We start from the raw sequence: 27,347 nt of genomic DNA, 5'->3' as shown, positions 1-27,347 counted from the left end.
AGAAATCGCTTACGAAAGTACGTTCTATTTTGATTCAAAAAAACGGAATAAGTAAATCTAAAACGATTAGAACTGGAAAATTGACACATTCTTGAGAATCATCGATCAAATCCGCAGTAAATACTCTCCAAAACACTTCCTAGAAGGATGCGTGCTGAAGCAAAATGTGCAATTAAACCGGACTGGAAGGCAAGTCGTACTTTGAAACAGACAGTTGCCAACCAAAAGCCACTGGTTTTTGCATATCGACCAGAACTACATTTATTCTTTTCTTATGTTTCAGGTGTGTACTGTATCGACTGCAATGCAACTGCAACAGAAGAACATGATATTCGTTGCATATTTCTTCTTTAAGCAGTCAGCTACACCTAGCAACGTAATCTCTAGCTGAATTAAGGCCGACAAATGAGAAACATAAGTAGCTATGCAAGGGAGTTCGGATTGTGCTAAAATAGTTTAGTAATACCTTCTGGTGTTGCTTATCGATGGAAACTAATTTTATTTTTTCTTGTTGTTTCAGGTACGTGTAAAATGGACACCAGAAAATTTTCGGAAATGAAAAAGAAGTTATTTGTGCGGGTTCCGTATTTAAATGTGTCGCGAAATTTTGAAAGTAATACTAATACCCTATATGACACATTAAACCCTGCAAGAAATTGCTCTCAAAAGTACGCTCTACTTTTCCTCGATGAGCTGCAAATATAAAAACCCTCTAAAACAATTAGAACTACAAAATGAATACTTTCCTGAAGGATTAGCGATCAAATCCGCAGTTAATGCTTTCGAAAACATCTCCCTGAAGCCAGCGTGTTAAAGTGAAATGTGCAAATAAAGCGGTCTCGAAGGTAAGTCGTACTTTGAAACAGATAGTTGACAACAAAAAGCCATAGGTTTAGCGCATCGTCCACAACTACATTTATTCTTTTCCTATGTTGCAGGTGTGTAATGTATTGACTGCAAAGTAACTGCAATAGAAGAACATGATATTCGTTGCATATTTCGTCTTTAAGCAGTCAGCTACACCTTGTAACGCACTCTCTGCCAGAATACAAGGCTGAGAAATGAAAACGATAAGTTGTTATCCAAGGGAGATCACATTGTGCTAAATAGTTTAGTAAAACCATCTGGTGTTGCTTATCGATCAAAACTAATTTTATTTTTTCTTCTTGTTTCAGATACGTGTAAAATGTACACCAGAAAATTTTCGGAAACGTGAAAGAAGTTACTTGTTCGGGTTTCGTGATTTAATGTGTCGTAAAATTTTACAAGTAATACTAGTACACGGTGTGACACAATAAACACGGCACTAAATCGCCCTCGAAAGTAGTATCTACTATGCCCCAAAAAGTTGCAAGTGTTAGAATTCTTTAAAATGATTCTATCAGGGAAATGAACGCTTTCTTGAGGATCATCGCTCAAATCCGCAATTAATACTATCCAAAACACCACCGAGAAGCCTGCGTGTCAAAGTGAAATGTGCAAATAAATCGGTGTGGAAGGTAAGTCGTACATTGAAGCAGACAGTTGCCAACCAAAAGCAAGGGTCTTGCTCATCGTCCAGAACCACATTCATTCTCTTCCTATGTTTCAGGTATGTACTGTTTTGACTGCAAAGTAACTGCAAGAGAAAAACATGACATACGTTACCTATTTCTTCTTTAAGCAGTCAAGTACACCCTGTGACGTACCCTCTAGCAGAATACAAGGCTGACAAGTGAGAAAGGAAAGTTGTTATCCAGGGGGTTTCGGATTGTGCTAAATAGTTTAGTAAAACCTTCTGGTGTTGCTTATCGATGGAAACTAATTTTATTTTTTCTTGTTGTTTCAGGTACGTGTAAAATGGACAGCAGAAAATTTTCGGAAATGAAAAAGAAGTTACTTGTGCCGGTTCCGTATTTAAATGTGTCGCGAAATTTTGAAAGTAATACTAGTACACTATATGACACATTAAACCCCGCAAGAAATAGCTCTCAAAAGTACGTTCTACTGTTCCTCAAAGAGCTGCAAATATAAAAACACTCTAAAACGATTAGAACTAGAAAATGAATACTTTCCTGAAGGATTAGCGATCAAATCCGCAGTTAATACTTTCGGAAACATCTCCCAGAAGGCGGCGTGTTAAAGTGAAATGTGCAAATAAATCGGTCTCGAATGTAAGTCGTACTTTGAAACAGATAGTTTACAACCAAAAGCCATAGGTTTTGCACATCGTCCACAACTACATTATTCTTTTCCTATGTTTCAGGTGTGTACTGTATTTACTGCGAAGTAACTGCAACTGAGAAACATGATATTCGTTGCATATTTCTTCTTTAAGCAGTCACCTACACCTTGTAACGTACCCTCTAGCAGACTACGAGACTGCCAAATAAAAAAGGTAGGTTGTTATCCAAGGGAGTTCCGATTATGCTAAATAGTTTATTAACACCTTCTGGTGTTGCGTATCAATGGATACTAATTTTATTCGTTCTTCTTGTTTCAGGTACGTGTGAAATGGACACCAGAAGAGTGTCGGAAACGTTAAAGAATTTACTTGTGCGGGTTTCGTGATTACATGGGTCCCAAAATTTTTGTTTGTAATAGTTGTACACGGTATGACACTCTAAACACCGCAAGAAATCGCTTACGAAAGTACGTTCTATTTTGATTCAAAAAAACGGAATAAGTAAATCTAAAACGATTAGAACTGGAAAATTGACACATTCTTGAGAATCATCGATCAAATCCGCAGTAAATACTCTCCAAAACACTTCCTAGAAGGATGCGTGCTGAAGCAAAATGTGCAATTAAACCGGACTGGAAGGCAAGTCGTACTTTGAAACAGACAGTTGCCAACCAAAAGCCACTGGTTTTTGCATATCGACCAGAACTACATTTATTCTTTTCTTATGTTTCAGGTGTGTACTGTATCGACTGCAATGCAACTGCAACCGAAGAACATGATATTCGTTGCATATTTCTTCTTTAAGCAGTCAGCTACACCTAGCAACGTAATCTCTAGCTGAATTAAGGCCGACAAATGAGAAACATAAGTAGCTATGCAAGGGAGTTCGGATTGTGCTAAAATAGTTTAGTAATACCTTCTGGTGTTGCTTATCGATGGAAACTAATTTTATTTTTTCTTGTTGTTTCAGGTACGTGTAAAATGGACAGCAGAAAATTTTCGGAAATGAAAATGAAGTTATTTGTGCGGGTTCCGTATTTAAATGTGTCGCGAAATTTTGAAAGTAATACTAATACCCTATATGACATATTAAACCCCGCAAGAAATCGCTCTCAAAAGTACGCTCTACTTTTCCTCGATGAGCTGCAAATATAAAAACTCTCTAAAACAATTAGAACTACAAAATGAATACTTTCCTGAAGGATTAGCGATCAAATCCGCAGTTAATACTTTCGAAAACATCTCCCTGAAGCCGGCGTGTTAAAGTGAAATGTGCAAATAAAGCGGTCTCGAAGGTAAGTCGTACTTTGAAACAGATAGTTGACAACAAAAAGCCATAGGTTTAGCGCATCGTCCACAACTACATTTATTCTTTTCCTATGTTGCAGGTGTGTAATGTATTGACTGCAAAGTAACTGCAATAGAAGAACATGATATTTGTTGCATATTTCGTCTTTAAGCAGTCAGCTACACCTTGTAACGCACTCTCTGCCAGAATACAAGGCTGAGAAATGAAAACGATAAGTTGTTATCCAAGGGAGATCACATTGTGCTAAATAGTTTAGTAAAACCATCTGGTGTTGCTTATCGATTAAAACTAATTTTATTTTTTCTTCTTGTTTCAGATACGTGTAAAACGTACACCAGAAAATTTTCGGAAACGTGAAAGAAGTTACTTGTTCGGGTTTCGTGATTTAATGTGTCGTAAAATTTTACAAGTAATACTAGTACACGGTGTGACACAATAAACACGGCACTAAATCGCCCTCGAAAGTAGTATCTACTATGCCCCAAAAAGTTGCACGTGTTAGAATTCTTTAAAACGATTCTATCAAGGAAATGAACGCTTTCTTGAGGATCATCGCTCAAATCCGCAATTAATACTATCCAAAACACCACCGAGAAGGCTGCGTGTCAAAGTGAAATGTGCAAATAAATCGGTGTGGAAGGTAAGTCGTACATTGAAGCAGACAGTTGCCAACCAAAAGCAAGGGTCTTGCTCATCGCCTCTTCCTATGTTTCAGGTATGTACTGTTTTGACTGCAAAGTAACTGCAAGAGAAAAACATGACATACGTTGCCTATTTCTTCTTTAAGCAGTCAAGTACACCCTGTGACGTACCCTCTAGCAGAATACAAGGCTGACAAGTGAGAAAGGAAAGTTGTTATCCAGGGGATTTCGGATTGTGCTAAATAGTTTAGTAAAACCTTCTGGTGTTGCTTATCGATGGAAACTAATTTTATTTTTTCTTGTTGTTTCAGGTACGTGTAAAATAGACACCAGAAAATTTTCGGAAATGAAAAAGAAGTTACTTGTGCCGGTTCCGTATTTAAATGTGTCGCGAAATTTTGAAAGTAATACTAGTACACTATATGACACATTAAACCCCGCAAGAAATAGCTCTCAAAAGTACGTTCTACTGTTCCTCAAAGAGCTGCAAATATAAAAACACTCTAAAACGATTAGAACTAGAAAATGAATACTTTCCTGAAGGATTAGCGATCAAATCCGCAGTTAATACTTTCGGAAACATCTCCCAGAAGGCGGCGTGTTAAAGTGAAATGTGCAAATAAATCGGTCTCGAATGTAAGTCGTACTTTGAAACAGATAGTTTACAACCAAAAGCCATAGGTTTTGCGCATCGTCCACAACTACATTTATTCTTTTCCTATGTTTCAGGTGTGTACTGTATTTACTGCGAAGTAACTGCAACTGAGAAACATGATATTCGTTGCATATTTCTTCTTTAAGCAGTCACCTACACCTTGTAACGTACCCTCTAGCAGACTACGAGACTGCCAAAAAAAAAAAAAAAGATAGGTTGTTATCCAAGGGAGTTCCGATTATGCTAAATAGTTTATTAACACCTTCTGGTGTTGCGTATCAATGGATACTAATTTTATTCGTTCTTCTTGTTTCAGGTACGTGTGAAATGGACACCAGAAGAGTGTCGGAAACGTTAAAGAATTTACTTGTGCGGGTTTCGTGATTACATGGGTCCCAAAATTTTTGTTTGTAATAGTTGTACACGGTATGACACTCTAAACACCGCAAGAAATCGCTTACGAAAGTACGTTCTATTATTATTCAAAGAAACGGAATAAGTAAATCTAAAACGATTAGAACTGGAAAATTGACACATTCTTGAGAATCATCGATCAAATCCGCAGTAAATACTCTCCAAAACACCTCCTAGAAGGATGCGTGCTGAAGCAAAATGTGCAATTAAACCGGACTGGAAGGCAAGTCGTACTTTGAAACAGACAGTTGCCAACCAAAAGCCACTGGTTTTTGCATATCGACCAGAACTACATTTATTCTTTTCTTATGTTTCAGGTGTGTACTGTATCGACTGCAATGCAACTGCAACAGAAGAACATGATATTCGTTGCATATTTCTTCTTTAAGCAGTCAGCTACACCTAGCAACGTAATCTCTAGCTGAATTAAGGCCGACAAATGAGAAACATAAGTAGCTATGCAAGGGAGTTCGGATTGTGCTAAAATAGTTTAGTAATACCTTCTGGTGTTGCTTATCGATGGAAACTAATTTTATTTTCCTTGTTGTTTCAGGTACGTGTAAAACGGACAGCAGAAAATTTTCTGAAATGAAAAAGAAGTTATTTGTGCGGGTTCCGTATTTAAATGTGTCGCGAAATTTTGAAAGTAATACTAATACCCTATATGACACATTAAACCCCGCAAGAAATCGCTCTCAAAAGTACGCTCTACTTTTCCTCGATGAGCTGCAAATATAAAAACCCTCTAAAACAATTAGAACTACAAAATGAATACTTTCCTGAAGGATTAGCGATCAAATCAGCAGTTAATACTGTCTAAAACATCTCCCTGAAGCCGGCGTGTTAAAGTGAAATGTGCAAATAAAGCGGTCTCGAAGGTAAGTCGTACTTTGAAACAGATAGTTGACAACAAAAAGCCATAGGTTTAGCGCATCGTCCACAACTACATTTATTCTTTTCCTATGTTGCAGGTGTGTAATGTATTGACTGCAAAGTAACTGCAATAGAAGAACATGATATTCGTTGCATATTTCGTCTTTATGCAGTCAGCTACACCTTGTAACGCACTCTCTGCCAGAATACAAGGCTGAGAAATGAAAACGATAAGTTGTTATCCAAGGGAGATCACATTGTGCTAAATAGTTTAGTAAAACCATCTGGTGTTGCTTATCGATTAAAACTAATTTTATTTTTTCTTCTTGTTTCAGATACGTGTAAAATATACACCAGAAAATTTTCGGAAACGTAAAAGAAGTTACTTGTTCGGGTTTCGTGATTTAATGTGTCGTAAAATTTTGCAAGTAATACTAATACATGGTGTGACACAATAAACACGGCACTAAATCGCCCTCGAAAGTAGTATCTACTATGCCCCAAAAAGTTGCAAGTGTTAGAATTCTTTAAAACGATTCTATCAAGGAAATGAACGCTTTCTTGAGGATCATCGCTCAAATCCGCAATTAATACTATCCAAAACACCACCGAGAAGGCTGCGTGTCAAAGTGAAATGTGCAAATAAATCGGTGTGGAAGGTAAGTCGTACATTGAAGCAGACAGTTGCCAACCAAAAGCAAGGGTCTTGCTCATCGTCCAGAACCACATTTATTCTCTTCCTATGTTTCAGGTATGTACTGTTTTGACTGCAAAGTAACTGCAAGAGAAAAACATGACATACGTTGCCTATTTCTTCTTTAAGCAGTCAAGTACACCCTGTGACGTACCCTCTAGCAAAATACAAGGCTGACAAGTGAGAAAGGAAAGTTGTTATCCAGGGGGTTTCGGATTGTGCTAAATAGTTTAGTAAAACCTTCTGGTGTTGCTTATCGATGGAAACTAATTTTATTTTTTCTTGTTGTTTCAGGTACGTGTAAAATGGACACCAGAAAATTTTCGGAAATGAAAAAGAAGTTACTTGTGCCGGTTCCGTATTTAAATGTGTCGCGAAATTTTGAAAGTAATACTAGTACACTATATGACACATTAAACCCCGCAAGAAATAGCTCTCAAAAGTACGTTCTACTGTTCCTCAAAGAGCTGCAAATATAAAAACACTCTAAAACGATTAGAACTAGAAAATGAATACTTTCCTGAAGGATTAGCGATCAAATCCGCAGTTAATACTTTCGGAAACATCTCCCAGAAGGCGGCGTGTTAAAGTGAAATGTGCAAATAAATCGGTCTCGAATGTAAGTCGTACTTTGAAACAGATAGTTTACAACCAAAAGCCATAGGTTTTGCGCATCGTCCACAACTACATTTATTCTTTTCCTATGTTTCAGGTGTGTACTGTATTTACTGCGAAGTAACTGCAACTGAGAAACATGATATTCGTTGCATATTTCTTCTTTAAGCAGTCACCTACACCTTGTAACGTACCCTCTAGCAGACTACGAGACTGCCAAAAAAAAAAAAAAAAAGATTGGTTGTTATCCAAGGGAGTTCCGATTATGCTAAATAGTTTATTAACACCTTCTGGTGTTGCGTATCAATGGATACTAATTTTATTCGTTCTTCTTGTTTCAGGTACGTGTGAAATGGACACCAGAAGAGTGTCGGAAACGTTAAAGAATTTACTTGTGCGGGTTTCGTGATTACATGGGTCCCAAAATTTTTGTTTGTAATAGTTGTACACGGTATGACACTCTAAACACCGCAAGAAATCGCTTACGAAAGTACGTTCTATTTTGATTCAAAAAAACGGAATAAGTAAATCTAAAACGATTAGAACTGGAAAATTGACACATTCTTGAGAATCATCGATCAAATCCGCAGTAAATACTCTCCAAAACACTTCCTAGAAGGATGCGTGCTGAAGCAAAATGTGCAATTAAACCGGACTGGAAGGCAAGTCGTACTTTGAAACAGACAGTTGCCAACCAAAAGCCACTGGTTTTTGCATATCGACCAGAACTACATTTATTCTTTTCTTATGTTTCAGGTGTGTACTGTATCGACTGCAATGCAACTGCAACAGAAGAACATGATATTCGTTGCATATTTCTTCTTTAAGCAGTCAGCTACACCTAGCAACGTAATCTCTAGCTGAATTAAGGCCGACAAATGAGAAACATAAGTAGCTATGCAAGGGAGTTCGGATTGTGCTAAAATAGTTTAGTAATACCTTCTGGTGTTGCTTATCGATGGAAACTAATTTTATTTTTTCTTGTTGTTTCAGGTACGTGTAAAATGGACAGCAGAAAATTTTCGGAAATGAAAATGAAGTTATTTGTGCGGGTTCCGTATTTAAATGTGTCGCGAAATTTTGAAAGTAATACTAATACCCTATATGACACATTAAACCCCGCAAGAAATCGCTCTCAAAAGTACGCTCTACTTTTCCTCGATGAGCTGCAAATATAAAAACCCTCTAAAGCAATTAGAACTACAAAATGAATACTTTCCTGAAGGATTAGCGATCAAATCCGCAGTTAATGCTTTCGAAAACATCTCCCTGAAGCCAGCGTGTTAAAGTGAAATGTGCAAATAAAGCGGTCTCGAAGGTAAGTCGTACTTTGAAACAGATAGTTGACAACAAAAAGCCATAGGTTTAGCGCATCGTCCACAACTACATTTATTCTTTTCCTATGTTGCAGGTGTGTAATGTATTGACTGCAAAGTAACTGCAATAGAAGAACATGATATTCGTTGCATATTTCGTCTTTAAGCAGTCAGCTACACCTTGTAACGCACTCTCTGCCAGAATACAAGGCTGAGAAATGAAAACGATAAGTTGTTATCCAAGGGAGATCACATTGTGCTAAATAGTTTAGTAAAACCATCTGGTGTTGCTTATCGATTAAAACTAATTTTATTTTTTCTTCTTGTTTCAGATACGTGTAAAATATACACCAGAAAATTTTCGGAAACGTGAAAGAAGTTACTTGTTCGGGTTTCGTGATTTAATGTGTCGTAAAATTTTACAAGTAATACTAGTACACGGTGTGACACAATAAACACGGCACTAAATCGCCCGCGAAAGTAGTATCTACTATGCCCCAAAAAGTTGCAAGTGTTCGAATTCTTTAAAACGATTCTATCAAGGAAATGAACGCTTTCTTGAGGATCATCGCTCAAATCCGCAATTTATACTATCCAAAACACCACCGAGAAGGCTGCGTGTCAAAGTGAAATGTGCAAATAAATCGGTGTGGAAGGTAAGTCGTACATTGAGGCAGACAGTTGCCAACCAAAAGCAAGGGTCTTGCTCATCGCCTCTTCCTATGTTTCAGGTATGTACTGTTTTGACTGCAAAGTAACTGCAAGAGAAAAACATGACATACGTTGCCTATTTCTTCTTTAAGCAGTCAAGTACACCCTGTGACGTACCCTCTAGCAGAATACAAGGCTGACAAGTGAGAAAGGAAAGTTGTTATCCAGGGGGTTTCGGATTGTGCTAAATAGTTTAGTAAAACCTTCTGGTGTTGCTTATCGATGGAAACTAATTTTATTTTTTCTTGTTGTTTCAGGTACGAGTAAAATGGACACCAGAAAAATTTAGGAAATGAAAAAGAAGTTACTTGTGCCGGTTCCGTATTTAAATGTGTCGCGAAATTTTGAAAGTAATACTAGTACACTATATGACACATTAAACCCCGCAAGAAATAGCTCTCAAAAGTACGCTCTACTGTTCCTCAAAGAGCTGCAAATATAAAAACACTCTAAAACGATTAGAACTAGAAAATGAATACTTTCCTGAAGGATTAGCGATCAAATCCGCAGTTAATACTTTCGGAAACATCTCCCAGAAGGCGGCGTGTTAAAGTGAAATGTGCAAATAAATCGGTCTCGAATGTAAGTCGTACTTTGAAACAGATAGTTTACAACCAAAAGCCATAGGTTTTGCGCATCGTCCACATCTACATTTATTCTTTTCCTATGTTTCAGGTGTGTACTGTATTTACTGCGAAGTAACTGCAACTGAAAAACATGATATTCGTTGCATATTTCTTCTTTAGGCAGTCACCTACACCTTGTAACGTACCCTCTAGCAGACTACGAGACTGCCAAAAAAAAAAAGATTGGTTGTTATCCAAGGGAGTTCCGATTATGCTAAATAGTTTATTAACACCTTCTGGTGTTGCGTATCAATGGATACTAATTTTATTCGTTCTTCTTGTTTCAGGTACGTGTGAAATGGACACCAGAAGAGTGTCGGAAACGTTAAAGAATTTACTTGTGCGGGTTTCGTGATTACATGGGTCCCAAAACTTTTGTTTGTAATAGTTGTACACGGTATGACACTCTAAACACCGCAAGAAATCGCTTACGAAAGTACGTTCTATTTTGATTCAAAAAAACGGAATAAGTAAATCTAAAACGTTTAGAACTGGAAAATTGACACATTCTTGAGAATCATCGATCAAATCCGCAGTAAATACTCTCCAAAACACCTCCTAGAAGGATGCGTGCTGAAGCAAAATGTGCAATTAAACCGGACTGGAAGGCAAGTCGTACTTTGAAACAGACAGTTGCCAACCAAAAGCCACTGGTTTTTGCATATCGACCAGAACTACATTTATTCTTTTCTTATGTTTCAGGTGTGTACTGTATCGACTGCAATGCAACTGCAACAGAAGAACATGATATTCGTTGCATATTTCTTCTTTAAGCAGTCAGCTACACCTAGCAACGTAATCTCTAGCTGAATTAAGGCCGACAAATGAGAAACATAAGTAGCTATGCAAGGGAGTTCGGATTGTGCTAAAATAGTTTAGTAATACCTTCTGGTGTTGCTTATCGATGGAAACTAATTTTATTTTTTCTTGTTGTTTCAGGTACGTGTAAAATGGACAGCAGAAAATTTTCGGAAATGAAAATGAAGTTATTTGTGCGGGTTCCGTATTTAAATGTGTCGCGAAATTTTGAAAGTAATACTAATACCCTATATGACACATTAAACCCCGCAAGAAATCGCTCTCAAAAGTACGCTCTACTTTTCCTCGATGAGCTGCAAATATAAAAACTCTCTAAAACAATTAGAACTACAAAATGAATACTTTCCTGAAGGATTAGCGATCAAATCCGCAGTTAATACTTTCGAAAACATCTCCCTGAAGCCGGCGTGTTAAAGTGAAATGTGCAAATAAAGCGGTCTCGAAGGTAAGTCGTACTTTGAAACAGATAGTTGACAACAAAAAGCGATAGGTTTAACGCATCGTCCACAACTACATTTATTCTTTTCCTATGTTGCAGGTGTGTAATGTATTGACTGCAAAGTAACTGCAATAGAAGAACATGATATTCGTTGCATATTTCGTCTTTAAGCAGTCAGCTACACCTTGTAACGCACTCTCTGCCAGAATACAAGGCTGAGAAATGAAAACGATAAGTTGTTATCCAAGGGAGATCACATTGTGCTAAATAGTTTAGTAAAACCATCTGGTGTTGCTTATCGATTAAAACTAATTTTATTTTTTCTTCTTGTTTCAGATACGTGTAAAATATACAACAGAAAATTTTCGGAAACGTAAAAGAAGTTACTTCTTCGGGTTTCGTGATTTAATGTGTCGTAAAATTTTGCAAGTAATACTAGAACATGGTGTGACACAATAAACACGGCACTAAATCGCCCTCGAAAGTAGTATCTACTATGCCCCAAAAAGTTGCAAGTGTTAGAATTCTTTAAAACGATTCTATCAAGGAAATGAACGCTTTCTTGAGGATCATCGCTCAAATCCGCAATTAATACTATCCAAAACACCACCGAGAAGGCTGCGTGTCAAAGTGAAATGTGCAAATAAATCGGTGTGGAAGGTAAGTCGTACATTGAAGCAGACAGTTGCCAACCAAAAGCAAGGGTCTTGCTCATCGTCCAGAACCACATTTATTCTCTTCCTATGTTTCAGGTATGTACTGTTTTGACTGCAAAGTAACTGCAAGAGAAAAACATGACATACGTTGCCTATTTCTTCTTTAAGCAGTCAAGTACACCCTGTGACGTACCCTCTAGCAGAATACAAGGCTGACAAGTGAGAAAGGAATGTTGTTATCCAGGGGGTTTCGGATTGTGCTAAATAGTTTAGTAAAACCTTCTGGTGTTGCTTATCGATGGAAACTAATTTTATTTTTTCTTGTTGTTTCAGGTACGAGTAAAATGGACACCAGAAAAATTTAGGAAATGAAAAAGAAGTTACTTGTGCCGGTTCCGTATTTAAATGTGTCGCGAAATTTTGAAAGTAATACTAGTACACTATATGACACATTAAACCCCGCAAGAAATAGCTCTCAAAAGTACGTTCTACTGTTCCTCAAAGAGCTGCAAATATAAAAACACTCTAAAACGATTAGAACTAGAAAATGAATACTTTCCTGAAGGATTAGCGATCAAATCCGCAGTTAATACTTTCGGAAACATCTCCCAGAAGGCGGCGTGTTAAAGTGAAATGTGCAAATAAATCGGTCTCGAATGTAAGTCGTACTTTGAAACAGATAGTTTACAACCAAAAGCCATAGGTTTTGCGCATCGTCCACAACTACATTTATTCTTTTCCTATGTTTCAGGTGTGTACTGTATTTACTGCGAAGTAACTGCAACTGAAAAACATGATATTCGTTGCATATTTCTTCTTTAAGCAGTCACCTACACCTTGTAACGTACCCTCTAGCAGACTACGAGACTGCCAAAAAAAAAAAAAAAAAGATTGGTTGTTATCCAAGGGAGTTCCGATTATGCTAAATAGTTTATTAACACCTTCTGGTGTTGCGTATCAATGGATACTAATTTTATTCGTTCTTCTTGTTTCAGGTACGTGTGAAATGGACACCAGAAGAGTGTCGGAAACGTTAAAGAATTTACTTGTGCGGGTTTCGTGATTACATGGGTCCCAAAATTTTTGTTTGTAATAGTTGTACACGGTATGACACTCTAAACACCGCAAGAATTCGCTTACGAAAGTACGTTCTATTTTGATTCAAAGAAACGGAATAAGTAAATCTAAAACGATTAGAACTGGAAAATTGACACATTCTTGAGAATCATCGATCAAATCCGCAGTAAATACTCTCCAAAACACCTCCTAGAAGGATGCGTGCTGAAGCAAAATGTGCAATTAAACCGGACTGGAAGGCAAGTCGTACTTTGAAACAGACAGTTGCCAACCAAAAGCCACTGGTTTTTGCATATCGACCAGAACTACATTTATTCTTTTCTTATGTTTCAGGTGTGTACTGTATCGACTGCAATGCAACTGCAACAGAAGAACATGATATTCGTTGCATATTTCTTCTTTAAGCAGTCAGCTACACCTAGCAACGTAATCTCTAGCTGAATTAAGGCCGACAAATGAGAAACATAAGTAGCTATGCAAGGGAGTTCGGATTGTGCTAAAATAGTTTAGTAATACCTTCTGGTGTTGCTTATCGATGGAAACTAATTTTATTTTTCTTGTTGTTTCAGGTACGTGTAAAACGGACAGCAGAAAATTTTCTGAAATGAAAAAGAAGTTATTTGTGCGGGTTCCGTATTTAAATGTGTCGCGAAATTTTGAAAGTAATACTAATACCCTATATGACACATTAAACCCCGCAAGAAATCGCTCTCAAAAGTACGCTCTACATTTCCTCGATGAGCTGCAAATATAAAAACTCTCTAAAACAATTAGAACTACAAAATGAATACTTTCCTGAAGGATTAGCGATCAAATCCGCAGTTAATACTGTCTAAAACATCTCCCTGAAGCCGGCGTGTTAAAGTGAAATGTGCAAATAAAGCGGTCTCGAAGGTAAGTCGTACTTTGAAACAGATAGTTGACAACAAAAAGCGATAGGTTTAGCGCATCGTCCACAACTACATTTATTCTTTTCCTATGTTGCAGGTGTGTAATGTATTGACTGCAAAGTAACTGCAATAGAAGAACATGATATTCGTTGCATATTTCGTCTTTAAGCAGTCAGCTACACCTTGTAACGCACTCTCTGCCAGAATACAAGGCTGAGAAATGAAAACGATAAGTTGTTATCCAAGGGAGATCACATTGTGCTAAATAGTTTAGTAAAACCATCTGGTGTTGCTTATCGATTAAAACTAATTTTATTTTTTCTTCTTGTTTCAGATACGTGTAAAATATACAACAGAAAATTTTCGGAAACGTAAAAGAAGTTACTTGTTCGGGGTTCGTGATTTAATGTGTCGTAAAATTTTGCAAGTAATACTAGTACATGGTGTGACACAATAAACACGGCACTAAATCGCCCTCGAAAGTAGTATCTACTATGCCCCAAAAAGTTGCAAGTGTTAGAATTCTTTAAAACGATTCTATCAAGGAAATGAAAGCTTTCTTGAGGATCATCGCTCAAATCTGCAATTAATACTATCCAAAACACCACCGAGAAGGCTGCGTGTCAAAGTGAAATGTGCAAATAAATCGGTGTGGAAGGTAAGTCGTACAGTGAAGCAGACAGTTGCCAACCAAAAGCAAGGGTCTTGCTCATCGTCCATCCAAAACACCACCGAGAAGGCTGCGTGTCAAAGTGAAATGTGCAAATAAATCGGTGTGGAAGGTAAGTCGTACATTGAAGCAGACAGTTGCCAACCAAAAGCAAGGGTCTTGCTCATCGTCCAGAACCACATTTATTCTCTTCCTATGTTTCAGGTATGTACTGTTTTGACTGCAAAGTAACTGCAAGAGAGAAACATGACATACGTTGCCTATTTCTTCTTTAAGCAGTCAAGTACACCCTGTGACGTACCCTCTAGCAGAATACAAGGCTGACAAGTGAGAAAGGAAAGTTGTTATCCAGGGGGTTTCGGATTGTGCTAAATAGTTTAGTAAAACCTTCTGGTGTTGCTTATCGATGGAAACTAATTTTATTTTTTCTTGTTGTTTCAGGTACGTGTAAAATGGACACCAGAAAATTTTCGGAAATGAAAAAGAAGTTACTTGTGCCGGTTCCGTATTTAAATGTGTCGCGAAATTTTGAAAGTAATACTAGTACACTATATGACACATTAAACCCCGCAAGAAATAGCTCTCAAAAGTACGTTCTACTGTTCCTCAAAGAGCTGCAAATATAAAAACACTCTAAAACGATTAGAACTAGAAAATGAATACTTTCCTGAAGGATTAGCGATCAAATCCGCAGTTAATACTTTCGGAAACATCTCCCAGAAGGCGGCGTGTTAAAGTGAAATGTGCAAATAAATCGGTCTCGAATGTAAGTCGTACTTTGAAACAGATAGTTTACAACCAAAAGCCATAGGTTTTGCGCATCGTCCACAACTACATTTATTCTTTTCCTATGTTTCAGGTGTGTACTGTATTTACTGCGAAGTAACTGCAACTGAAAAACATGATATTCGTTGCATATTTCTTCTTTAAGCAGTCACCTACACCTTGTAACGTACCCTCTAGCAGACTACGAGACTGCCAAAAAAAAAAAAAAAGATAGGTTGTTATCCAAGGGAGTTCCGATTATGCTAAATAGTTTATTAACACCTTCTGGTGTTGCGTATCAATGGATACTAATTTTATTCGTTCTTCTTGTTTCAGGTACGTGTGAAATGGACACCAGAAGAGTGTCGGAAACGTTAAAGAATTTACTTGTGCGGGTTTCGTGATTACATGGGTCCCAAAATTTTTGTTTGTAATAGTTGTACACGGCATGACACTCTAAACACCGCAAGAAATCGCTTACGAAAGTACGTTCTATTTTGATTCAAAGAAACGGAATAAGTAAATCTAAAACGATTAGAACTGGAAAATTGACACATTCTTGAGAATCATCGATCAAATCCGCAGTAAATACTCTCCAAAACACCTCCTAGAAGGATGCGTGCTGAAGCAAAATGTGCAATTAAACCGGACTGGAAGGCAAGTCGTACTTTGAAACAGACAGTTGCCAACCAAAAGCCACTGGTTTTTGCATATCGACCAGAACTACATTTATTCTTTTCTTATGTTTCAGGTGTGTACTGTATCGACTGCAATGCAACTGCAACAGAAGAACATGATATTCGTTGCATATTTCTTCTTTAAGCAGTCAGCTACACCTAGCAACGTAATCTCTAGCTGAATTAAGGCCGACAAATGAGAAACGTAAGTAGCTATGCAAGGGAGTTCGGATTGTGCTAAAATAGTTTAGTAATACCTTCTGGTGTTGCTTATCGATGGAAACTAATTTTATTTTTTCTTGTTGTTTCAGGTACGTGTAAAATGGACAGCAGAAAATTTTCGGAAATGAAAAAGAAGTTATTTGTGCGGGTTCCGTATTTAAATGTGTCGCGAAATTTTGAAAGTAATACTAATACCCTATATGACATATTAAACCCCGCAAGAAATCGCTCTCAAAAGTACGCTCTACTTTTCCTCGATGAGCTGCAAATATAAAAACTCTCTAAAACAATTAGAACTAGAAAATGAATACTTTCCTGAAGGATTAGCGATCAAATCCGCAGTTAATACTTTCGAAAACATCTCCCTGAAGCCGGCGTGTTAAAGTGAAATGTGCAAATAAAGCGGTCTCGAAGGTAAGTCGTACTTTGAAACAGATAGTTGACAACAAAAAGCGATAGGTTTAGCGCATCGTCCACAACTACATTTATTCTTTTCCTATGTTGCAGGTGTGTAATGTATTGACTGCAAAGTAACTGCAATAGAAGAACATGATATTCGTTGCATATTTCGTCTTTAAGCAGTCAGCTACACCTTGTAACGCACTCTCTGCCAGAATACAAGGCTGAGAAATGAAAACGATAAGTTGTTATCCAAGGGAGATCACATTGTGCTAAATAGTTTAGTAAAACCATCTGGTGTTGCTTATCGATTAAAACTAATTTTATTTTTTCTTCTTGTTTCAGATACGTGTAAAATATACAACAGAAAATTTTCGGAAACGTAAAAGAAGTTACTTGTTCGGGTTTCGTGATTTAATGTGTCGTAAAATTTTGCAAGTAATACTAGTACATGGTGTGACACAATAAACACGGCACTAAATCGCCCTCGAAAGTAGTATCTACTATGCCCCAAAAAGTTGCAAGTGTTAGAATTCTTTAAAACGATTCTATCAAGGAAATGAAAGCTTTCTTGAGGATCATCGCTCAAATCTGCAATTAATACTATCCAAAACACCACCGAGAAGGCTGCGTGTCAAAGTGAAATGTGCAAATAAATCGGTGTGGAAGGTAAGTCGTACAGTGAAGCAGACAGTTGCCAACCAAAAGCAAGGGTCTTGCTCATCGTCCATCCAAAACACCACCGAGAAGGCTGCGTGTCAAAGTGAAATGTGCAAATAAATCGGTGTGGAAGGTAAGTCGTACATTGAAGCAGACAGTTGCCAACCAAAAGCAAGGGTCTTGCTCATCGTCCAGAACCACATTTATTCTCTTCCTATGTTTCAGGTATGTACTGTTTTGACTGCAAAGTAACTGCAAGAGAGAAACATGACATACGTTGCCTATTTCTTCTTTAAGCAGTCAAGTACACCCTGTGACGTACCCTCTAGCAGAATACAAGGCTGACAAGTGAGAAAGGAAAGTTGTTATCCAGGGGGTTTCGGATTGTGCTAAATAGTTTAGTAAAACCTTCTGGTGTTGCTTATCGATGGAAACTAATTTTATTTTTTCTTGTTGTTTCAGGTACGTGTAAAATGGACACCAGAAAATTTTCGGAAATGAAAAAGAAGTTACTTGTGCCGGTTCCGTATTTAAATGTGTCGCGAAATTTTGAAAGTAATACTAGTACACTATATGACACATTAAACCCCGCAAGAAATAGCTCTCAAAAGTACGTTCTACTGTTCCTCAAAGAGCTGCAAATATAAAAACACTCTAAAACGATTAGAACTAGAAAATGAATACTTTCCTGAAGGATTAGCGATCAAATCCGCAGTTAATACTTTCGGAAACATCTCCCAGAAGGCGGCGTGTTAAAGTGAAATGTGCAAATAAATCGGTCTCGAATGTAAGTCGTACTTTGAAACAGATAGTTTACAACCAAAAGCCATAGGTTTTGCGCATCGTCCACAACTACATTTATTCTTTTCCTATGTTTCAGGTGTGTACTGTATTTACTGCGAAGTAACTGCAACTGAAAAACATGATATTCGTTGCATATTTCTTCTTTAAGCAGTCACCTACACCTTGTAACGTACCCTCTAGCAGACTACGAGACTGCCAAAAAAAAAAAAAAAGATAGGTTGTTATCCAAGGGAGTTCCGATTATGCTAAATAGTTTATTAACACCTTCTGGTGTTGCGTATCAATGGATACTAATTTTATTCGTTCTTCTTGTTTCAGGTACGTGTGAAATGGACACCAGAAGAGTGTCGGAAACGTTAAAGAATTTACTTGTGCGGGTTTCGTGATTACATGGGTCCCAAAATTTTTGTTTGTAGTAGTTGTACACGGCATGACACTCTAAACACCGCAAGAAATCGCTTACGAAAGTACGTTCTATTTTGATTCAAAGAAACGGAATAAGTAAATCTAAAACCATTAGAACTGGAAAATTGACACATTCTTGAGAATCATCGATCAAATCCGCAGTAAATACTCTCCAAAACACCTCCTAGAAGGATGCGTGCTGAAGCAAAATGTGCAATTAAACCGGACTGGAAGGCAAGTTGTACTTTGAAACAGACAGTTGCCAACCAAAAGCCACTGGTTTTTGCATATCGACCAGAACTACATTTATTCTTTTCTTATGTTTCAGGTGTGTACTGTATCGACTGCAATGCAACTGCAACAGAAGAACATGATATTCGTTGCATATTTCTTCTTTAAGCAGTCAGCTACACCTAGCAACGTAATCTCAAGCTGAATTAAGGCCGACAAATGAGAAACGTAAGTAGCTATGCAAGGGAGTTCGGATTGTGCTAAAATAGTTTAGTAATACCTTCTGGTGTTGCTTATCGATGGAAACTAATTTTATTTTTTCTTGTTGTTTCAGGTACGTGTAAAATGGACAGCAGAAAATTTTCGGAAATGAAAAAGAAGTTATTTGTGCGGGTTCCGTATTTAAATGTGTCGCGAAATTTTGAAAGTAATACTAATACCCTATATGACATATTAAACCCCGCAAGAAATCGCTCTCAAAAGTACGCTCTACTTTTCCTCGATGAGCTGCAAATATAAAAACTCTCTAAAACAATTAGAACTACAAAATGAATACTTTCCTGAAGGATTAGCGATCAAATCCGCAGTTAATACTTTCGAAAACATCTCCCTGAAGCCGGCGTGTTAAAGTGAAATGTGCAAATAAAGCGGTCTCGAAGGTAAGTCGTACTTTGAAACAGATAGTTGACAACAAAAAGCCATAGGTTTAGCGCATCGTCCACAACTACATTTATTCTTTTCCTATGTTGCAGGTGTGTAATGTATTGACTGCAAAGTAACTGCAATAGAAGAACATGATATTCGTTGCATATTTCGTCTTTAAGCAGTCAGCTACACCTTGTAACGCACTCTCTGCCAGAATACAAGGCTGAGAAATGAAAACGATAAGTTGTTATCCAAGGGAGATCACATTGTGCTAAATAGTTTAGTAAAACCATCTGGTGTTGCTTATCGATTAAAACTAATTTTATTTTTTCTTCTTGTTTCAGATACGTGTAAAATATACACCAGAAAATTTTCGGAAACGTAAAAGAAGTTACTTGTTCGGGTTTCGTGATTTAATGTGTCGTAAAATTTTGCAAGTAATACTAGTACATGGTGTGACACAATAAACACGGCACTAAATCGCTCTCGAAAGTAGTATCTACTATGCCCCAAAAAGTTGCAAGTGTTAGAATTCTTTAAAACGATTCTATCAAGGAAATGAACGCTTTCTTGAGGATCATCGCTCAAATCCACAATTAATACTATCCAAAACACCACCGAGAAGGCTGCGTGTCAAAGTGAAATGTGCAAATAAATCGGTGTGGAAGGTAAGTCGTACAGTGAAGCAGACAGTTGCCAACCAAAAGCAAGGGTCTTGCTCATCGTCCATCCAAAACACCACCGAGAAGGCTGCGTGTCAAAGTGAAATGTGCAAATAAATCGGTGTGGAAGGTAAGTCGTACATTGAAGCAGACAGTTGCCAACCAAAAGCAAGGGTCTTGCTCATCGTCCAGAACCACATTTATTCTCTTCCTATGTTTCAGGTATGTACTGTTTTGACTGCAAAGTAACTGCAAGAGAGAAACATGACATACGTTGCCTATTTCTTCTTTAAGCAGTCAAGTACACCCTGTGACGTACCCTCTAGCAGAATACAAGGCTGACAAGTGAGAAAGGAAAGTTGTTATCCAGGGGGTTTCGGATTGTGCTAAATAGTTTAGTAAAACCTTCTGGTGTTGCTTATCGATGGAAACTAATTTTATTTTTTCTTGTTGTTTCAGGTACGTGTAAAATGGACACCAGAAAATTTTCGGAAATGAAAAAGAAGTTACTTGTGCCGGTTCCGTATTTAAATGTGTCGCGAAATTTTGAAAGTAATACTAGTACACTATATGACACATTAAACCCCGCAAGAAATAGCTCTCAAAAGTACGTTCTACTGTTCCTCAAAGAGCTGCAAATATAAAAACACTCTAAAACGATTAGAACTAGAAAATGAATACTTTCCTGAAGGATTAGCGATCAAATCCGCAGTTAATACTTTCGGAAACATCTCCCAGAAGGCGGCGTGTTAAAGTGAAATGTGCAAATAAATCGGTCTCGAATGTAAGTCGTACTTTGAAACAGATAGTTTACAACCAAAAGCCATAGGTTTTGCGCATCGTCCACAACTACATTTATTCTTTTCCTATGTTTCAGGTGTGTACTGTATTTACTGCGAAGTAACTGCAACTGAAAAACATGATATTCGTTGCATATTTCTTCTTTAAGCAGTCACCTACACCTTGTAACGTACCCTCTAGCAGACTACGAGACTGCCAAAAAAAAAAAAAAAGATAGGTTGTTATCCAAGGGAGTTCCGATTATGCTAAATAGTTTATTAACACCTTCTGGTGTTGCGTATCAATGGATACTAATTTTATTCGTTCTTCTTGTTTCAGGTACGTGTGAAATGGACACCAGAAGAGTGTCGGAAACGTTAAAGAATTTACTTGTGCGGGTTTCGTGATTACATGGGTCCCAAAATTTTTGTTTGTAGTAGTTGTACACGGCATGACACTCTAAACACCGCAAGAAATCGCTTACGAAAGTACGTTCTATTTTGATTCAAAGAAACGGAATAAGTAAATCTAAAACGATTAGAACTGGAAAATTGACACATTCTTGAGAATCATCGATCAAATCCGCAGTAAATACTCTCCAAAACACCTCCTAGAAGGATGCGTGCTGAAGCAAAATGTGCAATTAAACCGGACTGGAAGGCAAGTCGTACTTTGAAACAGACAGTTGCCAACCAAAAGCCACTGGTTTTTGCATATCGACCAGAACTACATTTATTCTTTTCTTATGTTTCAGGTGTGTACTGTATCGACTGCAATGCAACTGCAACAGAAGAACATGATATTCGTTGCATATTTCTTCTTTAAGCAGTCAGCTACACCTAGCAACGTAATCTCTAGCTGAATTAAGGCCGACAAATGAGAAACGTAAGTAGCTATGCAAGGGAGTTCGGATTGTGCTAAAATAGTTTAGTAATACCTTCTGGTGTTGCTTATCGATGGAAACTAATTTTATTTTTTCTTGTTGTTTCAGGTACGTGTAAAATGGACAGCAGAAAATTTTCGGAAATGAAAAAGAAGTTATTTGTGCGGGTTCCGTATTTAAATGTGTCGCGAAATTTTGAAAGTAATACTAATACCCTATATGACATATTAAACCCCGCAAGAAATCGCTCTCAAAAGTACGCTCTACTTTTCCTCGATGAGCTGCAAATATAAAAACTCTCTAAAACAATTAGAACTACAAAATGAATACTTTCCTGAAGGATTAGCGATCAAATCCGCAGTTAATACTTTCGAAAACATCTCCCTGAAGCCGGCGTGTTAAAGTGAAATGTGCAAATAAAGCGGTCTCGAAGGTAAGTCGTACTTTGAAACAGATAGTTGACAACAAAAAGCCATAGGTTTAGCGCATCGTCCACAACTACATTTATTCTTTTCCTATGTTGCAGGTGTGTAATGTATTGACTGCAAAGTAACTGCAATAGAAGAACATGATATTTGTTGCATATTTCGTCTTTAAGCAGTCAGCTACACCTTGTAACGCACTCTCTGCCAGAATACAAGGCTGAGAAATGAAAACGATAAGTTGTTATCCAAGGGAGATCACATTGTGCTAAATAGTTTAGTAAAACCATCTGGTGTTGCTTATCGATTAAAACTAATTTTATTTTTTCTTCTTGTTTCAGATACGTGTAAAATATACACCAGAAAATTTTCGGAAACGTAAAAGAAGTTACTTGTTCGGGTTTCGTGATTTAATGTGTCGTAAAATTTTGCAAGTAATACTAGTACATGGTGTGACACAATAAACACGGCACTAAATCGCCCTCGAAAGTAGTATCTACTATGCCCCAAAAAGTTGCAAGTGTTAGAATTCTTTAAAACGATTCTATCAAGGAAATGAACGCTTTCTTGAGGATCATCGCTCAAATCCACAATTAATACTATCCAAAACACCACCGAGAAGGCTGCGTGTCAAAGTGAAATGTGCAAATAAATCGGTGTGGAAGGTAAGTCGTACAGTGAAGCAGACAGTTGCCAACCAAAAGCAAGGGTCTTGCTCATCGTCCATCCAAAACACCACCGAGAAGGCTGCGTGTCAAAGTGAAATGTGCAAATAAATCGGTGTGGAAGGTAAGTCGTACATTGACGCAGACAGTTGCCAACCAAAAGCAAGGGTCTTGCTCATCGTCCAGAACCACATTTATTCTCTTCCTATGTTTCAGGTATGTACTGTTTTGACTGCAAAGTAACTGCAAGAGAGAAACATGACATACGTTGCCTATTTCTTCTTTAAGCAGTCAAGTACACCCTGTGACGTACCCTCTAGCAGAATACAAGGCTGACAAGTGAGAAAGGAAAGTTGTTATCCAGGGGGTTTCGGATTGTGCTAAATAGTTTAGTAAAACCTTCTGGTGTTGCTTATCGATGGAAACTAATTTTATTTTTTCTTGTTGTTTCAGGTACGTGTAAAATGGACACCAGAAAATTTTCGGAAATGAAAAAGAAGTTACTTGTGCCGGTTCCGTATTTAAATGTGTCGCGAAATTTTGAAAGTAATACTAGTACACTATATGACACATTAAACCCCGCAAGAAATAGCTCTCAAAAGTACGTTCTACTGTTCCTCAAAGAGCTGCAAATATAAAAACACTCTAAAACGATTAGAACTAGAAAATGAATACTTTCCTGAAGGATTAGCGATCAAATCCGCAGTTAATACTTTCGGAAACATCTCCCAGAAGGCGGCGTGTTAAAGTGAAATGTGCAAATAAATCGGTCTCGAATGTAAGTCGTACTTTGAAACAGATAGTTTACAACCAAAAGCCATAGGTTTTGCGCATCGTCCACAACTACATTTATTCTTTTCCTATGTTTCAGGTGTGTACTGTATTTACTGCGAAGTAACTGCAACTGAAAAACATGATATTCGTTGCATATTTCTTCTTTAAGCAGTCACCTACACCTTGTAACGTACCCTCTAGCAGACTACGAGACTGCCAAAAAAAAAAAAAAAAAAAGATAGGTTGTTATCCAAGGGAGTTCCGATTATGCTAAATAGTTTATTAACACCTTCTGGTGTTGCGTATCAATGGATACTAATTTTATTCGTTCTTCTTGTTTCAGGTACGTGTGAAATGGACACCAGAAGAGTGTCGGAAACGTTAAAGAATTTACTTGTGCGGGTTTCGTGATTACATGGGTCCCAAAATTTTTGTTTGTAGTAGTTGTACACGGCATGACACTCTAAACACCGCAAGAAATCGCTTACGAAAGTACGTTCTATTTTGATTCAAAGAAACGGAATAAGTAAATCTAAAACGATTAGAACTGGAAAATTGACACATTCTTGAGAATCATCGATCAAATCCGCAGTAAATACTCTCCAAAACACCTCCTAGAAGGATGCGTGCTGAAGCAAAATGTGCAATTAAACCGGACTGGAAGGCAAGTCGTACTTTGAAACAGACAGTTGCCAACCAAAAGCCACTGGTTTTTGCATATCGACCAGAACTACATTTATTCTTTTCTTATGTTTCAGGTGTGTACTGTATCGACTGCAATGCAACTGCAACAGAAGAACATGATATTCGTTGCATATTTCTTCTTTAAGCAGTCAGCTACACCTAGCAACGTAATCTCTAGCTGAATTAAGGCCGACAAATGAGAAACGTAAGTAGCTATGCAAGGGAGTTCGGATTGTGCTAAAATAGTTTAGTAATACCTTCTGGTGTTGCTTATCGATGGAAACTAATTTTATTTTTTCTTGTTGTTTCAGGTACGTGTAAAATGGACAGCAGAAAATTTTCGGAAATGAAAAAGAAGTTATTTGTGCGGGTTCCGTATTTAAATGTGTCGCGAAATTTTGAAAGTAATACTAATACCCTATATGACATATTAAACCCCGCAAGAAATCGCTCTCAAAAGTACGCTCTACTTTTCCTCGATGAGCTGCAAATATAAAAACTCTCTAAAACAATTAGAACTACAAAATGAATACTTTCCTGAAGGATTAGCGATCAAATCCGCAGTTAATACTTTCGAAAACATCTCCCTGAAGCCGGCGTGTTAAAGTGAAATGTGCAAATAAAGCGGTCTCGAAGGTAAGTCGTACTTTGAAACAGATAGTTGACAACAAAAAGCCATAGGTTTAGCGCATCGTCCACAACTACATTTATTCTTTTCCTATGTTGCAGGTGTGTAATGTATTGACTGCAAAGTAACTGCAATAGAAGAACATGATATTTGTTGCATATTTCGTCTTTAAGCAGTCAGCTACACCTTGTAACGCACTCTCTGCCAGAATACAAGGCTGAGAAATGAAAACGATAAGTTGTTATCCAAGGGAGATCACATTGTGCTAAATAGTTTAGTAAAACCATCTGGTGTTGCTTATCGATTAAAACTAATTTTATTTTTTCTTCTTGTTTCAGATACGTGTAAAATATACACCAGAAAATTTTCGGAAACGTAAAAGAAGTTACTTGTTCGGGTTTCGTGATTTAATGTGTCGTAAAATTTTGCAAGTAATACTAGTACATGGTGTGACACAATAAACACGGCACTAAATCGCCCTCGAAAGTAGTATCTACTATGCCCCAAAAAGTTGCAAGTGTTAGAATTCTTTAAAACGATTCTATCAAGGAAATGAACGCTTTCTTGAGGATCATCGCTCAAATCCACAATTAATACTATCCAAAACACCACCGAGAAGGCTGCGTGTCAAAGTGAAATGTGCAAATAAATCGGTGTGGAAGGTAAGTCGTACAGTGAAGCAGACAGTTGCCAACCAAAAGCAAGGGTCTTGCTCATCGTCCATCCAAAACACCACCGAGAAGGCTGCGTGTCAAAGTGAAATGTGCAAATAAATCGGTGTGGAAGGTAAGTCGTACATTGAAGCAGACAGTTGCCAACCAAAAGCAAGGGTCTTGCTCATCGTCCAGAACCACATTTATTCTCTTCCTATGTTTCAGGTATGTACTGTTTTGACTGCAAAGTAACTGCAAGAGAGAAACATGACATACGTTGCCTATTTCTTCTTTAAGCAGTCAAGTACACCCTGTGACGTACCCTCTAGCAGAATACAAGGCTGACAAGTGAGAAAGGAAAGTTGTTATCCAGGGGGTTTCGGATTGTGCTAAATAGTTTAGTAAAACCTTCTGGTGTTGCTTATCGATGGAAACTAATTTTATTTTTTCTTGTTGTTTCAGGTACGTGTAAAATGGACACCAGAAAATTTTCGGAAATGAAAAAGAAGTTACTTGTGCCGGTTCCGTATTTAAATGTGTCGCGAAATTTTGAAAGTAATACTAGTACACTATATGACACATTAAACCCCGCAAGAAATAGCTCTCAAAAGTACGTTCTACTGTTCCTCAAAGAGCTGCAAATATAAAAACACTCTAAAACGATTAGAACTAGAAAATGAATACTTTCCTGAAGGATTAGCGATCAAATCCGCAGTTAATACTTTCGGAAACATCTCCCAGAAGGCGGCGTGTTAAAGTGAAATGTGCAAATAAATCGGTCTCGAATGTAAGTCGTACTTTGAAACAGATAGTTTACAACCAAAAGCCATAGGTTTTGCGCATCGTCCACAACTACATTTATTCTTTTCCTATGTTTCAGGTGTGTACTGTATTTACTGCGAAGTAACTGCAACTGAAAAACATGATATTCGTTGCATATTTCTTCTTTAAGCAGTCACCTACACCTTGTAACGTACCCTCTAGCAGACTACGAGACTGCCAAAAAAAAAAAAAAAAAGATAGGTTGTTATCCAAGGGAGTTCCGATTATGCTAAATAGTTTATTAACACCTTCTGGTGTTGCGTATCAATGGATACTAATTTTATTCGTTCTTCTTGTTTCAGGTACGTGTGAAATGGACACCAGAAGAGTGTCGGAAACGTTAAAGAATTTACTTGTGCGGGTTTCGTGATTACATGGGTCCCAAAATTTTTGTTTGTAGTAGTTGTACACGGCATGACACTCTAAACACCGCAAGAAATCGCTTACGAAAGTACGTTCTATTTTGATTCAAAGAAACGGAATAAGTAAATCTAAAACGATTAGAACTGGAAAATTGACACATTCTTGAGAATCATCGATCAAATCCGCAGTAAATACTCTCCAAAACACCTCCTAGAAGGATGCGTGCTGAAGCAAAATGTGCAATTAAACCGGACTGGAAGGCAAGTCGTACTTTGAAACAGACAGTTGCCAACCAAAAGCCACTGGTTTTTGCATATCGACCAGAACTACATTTATTCTTTTCTTATGTTTCAGGTGTGTACTGTATCGACTGCAATGCAACTGCAACAGAAGAACATGATATTCGTTGCATATTTCTTCTTTAAGCAGTCAGCTACACCTAGCAACGTAATCTCTAGCTGAATTAAGGCCGACAAATGAGAAACGTAAGTAGCTATGCAAGGGAGTTCGGATTGTGCTAAAATAGTTTAGTAATACCTTCTGGTGTTGCTTATCGATGGAAACTAATTTTATTTTTTCTTGTTGTTTCAGGTACGTGTAAAATGGACAGCAGAAAATTTTCGGAAATGAAAAA

Source organism: Schistocerca nitens, chromosome 9 (genome assembly GCF_023898315.1).
Source record: "Schistocerca nitens isolate TAMUIC-IGC-003100 chromosome 9, iqSchNite1.1, whole genome shotgun sequence".
In the NCBI taxonomy this organism is placed as follows: Eukaryota; Metazoa; Arthropoda; class Insecta; order Orthoptera; family Acrididae; genus Schistocerca; species Schistocerca nitens.
This window is presented reverse-complemented; position numbering follows the sequence as displayed.